Here is a 4,052-nt window from a genome sequence, read left to right as displayed (position 1 = left end):
CGGTTCGGGTTCATTCTCTCCTGTTGCGTGGTAAGTGTGGTCCATTCGCAAACTTTATAACTAAAAAAACTTTTCACTACTCTCTATCAAGGAACTACTAACACTCTCTGCTGTTTCCTCCTCCTTCTTCCTTCCTCCCACTGTCTTCATTGGTTTATTTATACACGCGAAATGCGTTCTCTGGCTGGCTGGATTGTCCACTCGGGCTGCCTTACATACATGGTGGCGCAAGATGGCGACCTCTCTAAAGCAAGGCCCTTGCTATATATATATAAAAGCATAATTATAAGGCTACAAAAACCAAACGAATTTTATTTTATAGCGATTATACACTTGTATAAACATGTTAATGGGTAGAATATTCAGATTCAGATTCAGATTTGACAATAAACCATGCCAAATATTACACACTGGCCCTTTAATCTATAACATTACATGTGGTGGAGTAGAGGTACAAAGTAGGATGAAATGAATACACTACAGTAAAGTAGAAGTACCTCTAAACTGGACTTCAGTACAGTCCTTGAGTAAACATACTTAGTTACTTTCCAACAAATGTTGAAGACTAATAGTCAATATATTATTTTTTAACCAACTAAAACTGTCTAAATACTGCTTAATTCTGTAAGGTTAACACAGTACTGTGAACAGAGTGGCCAAGTAACAGTAAAAATGTTGTGAAATAAAAATGAGGTGTGTCACTTTAGAAAGATTTTCTTCAATTATAGCCAAACTGTTAATAATACTCAATATTAAAAGTTAAAAAAGACAAGCTTCAGGTCTCTACAGCAGTACAGCTACATCTCCACCTCCCAACAACTTCGTCCTTCCCAGCAGCAATGTAAATCAAACAGAAATAAATCTGCGACAGAGGTCAATGAATCTCTAATGGTGGACTGTGAATCCTCCCCGCTAGTCCCACCCCTCCATCCCTCCCAGCTCATCCCTCATCCCCACTCTCTCCGTCTCCCCCTCCTGCTAAATTCCTGCACTCTGCCCAAGACGCCCAGTCAATTAATAAGACATTGTCTCCTCCCCTCGGAGCCCGTGCACAAGAGGCCACCCAGGAGCCAGCGGGACTTCCCTCTAAAGCTGCTTCACTGGTGGCCCCCAGGAATGCCAATCGCTTTGGGAACAGGCCGAACAGGGCAGGATGGATGAGGGGGGGTCTCTGGGAAGCTGGATAATAGAAACAGCCCCATCATGCTCATGTGCTGGGGCAAACCAGTCAAAAATTGGAGGGCAACAAAAGGAAATGCGTTCCACTCCCAAGGATCGGAGGCACTTCACCCCTCTACAGTCCCAAACCCCGCCCTCTGAAACACACGAGCACGCACACACACACACACACACACTCACACGTTTTACCATACTTGAGAGAACACTGCACTGGCTTACATTCACTTCCTGCTGGCTTACCATAAACTTATCCCGAGTCCTAATCTCAACCTGCGAGCCGAAAATCACCACGAGATCTGGTTCAAAACATCTGCACTGGACTACAGGGGTGTCAGCTAAACTAGACCACCACCATACACACACATCCACACCCAGCTCAGAGCTCAAACTCCTCCATCATGTCCTGTCTCATTACATATTCACCTCTCAGCCCCCTAATTTAAGATGTAAGGACATGTGTGTTAGGAGGAGGGAACAGTGAGGGAAACTTGTCTGGAATTCTTTGCAAAATGATCATTTTTGTATTCAACATCTAGCATCTGAACTGAAAACCTTTGGTAATTCAACAAAGCCTATATGATTGTTTTTAGTTCATCCTATCTCTATTTACTGTACCTTTTATATTTTCATAAGTATAGTTTATTTATATGACTGTTTTGGTGACATGGTAACGTGTTGAGCTGTCTGACTGGCACTCAGCTCACCAATTTCCTGACGATGTTTGTTGTCGGACTGAGGGTTACAGCGATGTAACATGCTATAAAAATTGACAGTTGTCATTATGTTTACATTTGCTTATCTATGATACTGAAAAAAAAACCTGAAAGGGTTCTTCACCTCAAAATTCTGAGCATCAAACACTAAATTTTCTGCATTCTGGTGAATTTTTATGCACCAATTTACGCGTCTTCTGCATCAATAAATGATTGTTAATGTGTTTAATTTTGTAAAAACTCCAAGTCCTCTGCTACTTTCATGTTTTCATTGCGAGGGGGGTGGGTGTGCACATGTTCTAAATATTAAAGCGGATGTTTCTCCTGCAACCCCCCTGAAATCCACACCTGTGGATAATAATATCAAAAAGAAGAAGAAGATATGAAACCATGATACTTTCTGATAGGGTTATTGTTCCGTACATAAACACATACTGTAGGGCTGTACCAAAACATGTTATTTTCATTACATTCAAAGCTTCTATTGAGGTTTTCAAATTAAGCTTTGAATGTTTTATGATGTCATCACCATAAAAAAATGAACAAAATCCTCTACTTATTAAATCAGCTTTCCTCAATTAATAAATGTAATTTGTGGTGCTGTTAGACCGCCCTGTTAATACACATATGTGCAGCAAACAGGAGACCAAACTGGTTTTTCAACACAACAAAACGGTTGTTCTTTAAGAGGCTTAATGGCAACAGATATGGATTGAAGCAGGATATTTCATATGATAAAAATGTGAATTGTGGAAATGATGACCACTATGTTTGTTTGTTTGTTTTTTATAAACTTTTTTTTGGACAATTCAGAAACAATCCTACACACTGCAGCCACAAAAGGAAACTAATTCAGTAAATAGTATAATACTAATAATGTGTGCAGTAAGTGGACTTGCAAAAAAATAAATATATCAATGTTATGAATGAAACTTCAAACTCTTCAGTCCAGCCCTACTTTTCTATAATGGCAAGAGACTTCTCTCATCTCAAAAGGGTGCTGACCACGACACTAGTGGAACAACATCACAGCGCAGAGCCCTGATGTCCAAACCAACGATAACTTCCACTTCTATAGATAAACATTTGCAACTTGTCCACAAAATTAGGCAAAAATGACCAATGACAATAAACAAAACCAGTTATTGACATTCTGGTGTGTGCAACAAACATTAATATTATTAAGACACATAAATTAGATAGCTAATCAATTAAAAACATCACCAAGGCAGAAACACAGAGATGTAACGTTGCTGCAGCCACAAACACACATTAAAACAGAAAGAGAGCTGCACAGTTTGGGAGTCACATCCATCATTTGGTGTTTCATTGTACTCACCTGTCTGACGTCATCCTGCGAGTCTCAGTCCTCAGTCTGATCCAGGTTCAGCTTCTCTGATGGCTCATTCTCAGGGCTCTCTGGTCCCAGTGTAACCAGTCCGCACAGCCTCTCTGGTCCCAGTGTAACCAGTCTACTCACTGTCTCGTCCCCACTGCAAACCACAAATCCTGAATGAGTCACCTCAGAGATTATTAGTCACACACACCTGGAGAAGGAAGTTAGCAGTTAGCTAACACGTTAGCTTGATCCAGCAGCACACCTGTGTGGGTGTGTTTAATTTGTGTGGCATGGCGCGCGCTCGCAGTTGGTGCAATAAATCCCTGATTAATTAACCTTATTGTTCTTCACCTGTGCCGACACACAGTGACGCTTATCTTTATAAAAAATAATTACAGACATCTTACTGAGTTTCATCGCAGTGTTATTTTTCTACTGTTCACAAACCGCCACGCTCGGCTCAGGTGTGTCTACACCCCGCCAATTGATATTTAAATTGCGTCACTTCCGGTCAGCTGAGTGCATAGTGTCGGCTCTCCGGTGCTCCGCCCCCCTGTGGCCGCAGACACACCTGCAGCTTCTTCTATTGATCCTCTCACACTCTCACGGTTTATCAAGAGTTTATCACGGGACGGTTTTGTTTGTTTGTTTGTATTTTAGAAATATAGTAAAGTGCAACACTTGAAATAAAAGTTAAAAGTCCAGTGGAGGGTTTAGGGGAATCTATTGGCAGAAATGTCTTATCATATTTATAACTATGTTTTCATTGGGTTATAATCACCTGAAAATAAGAATCGTTTTTTACCCAAACTTTATTAACA

General features: G+C 40.7%; 1 long non-coding RNA gene across 1 annotated transcript in view; it reads right to left on the bottom strand.

The window, feature by feature from the left end:
• LOC126401415 (uncharacterized) overlaps positions 1 to 3,660 on the bottom strand; it is a 59,443-nt gene extending 55,783 nt beyond the window's left edge. Inside the window, exon 1 of the long non-coding RNA XR_007571070.1 lies at positions 3,232 to 3,660. This is a non-coding gene — a long non-coding RNA (uncharacterized LOC126401415). The remainder of the gene's footprint in view (positions 1 to 3,231) is intronic.
• Between the last annotated feature and the right edge of the window lie 392 nt (positions 3,661 to 4,052).

This window comes from Epinephelus moara, chromosome 14 (genome assembly GCF_006386435.1).
Source record: "Epinephelus moara isolate mb chromosome 14, YSFRI_EMoa_1.0, whole genome shotgun sequence".
NCBI lineage: Eukaryota > Metazoa > Chordata > Actinopteri > Perciformes > Serranidae > Epinephelus > Epinephelus moara.
Note: the sequence above shows the minus strand (reverse complement) of the source record. Positions and strands in the feature narration are given on the sequence as shown.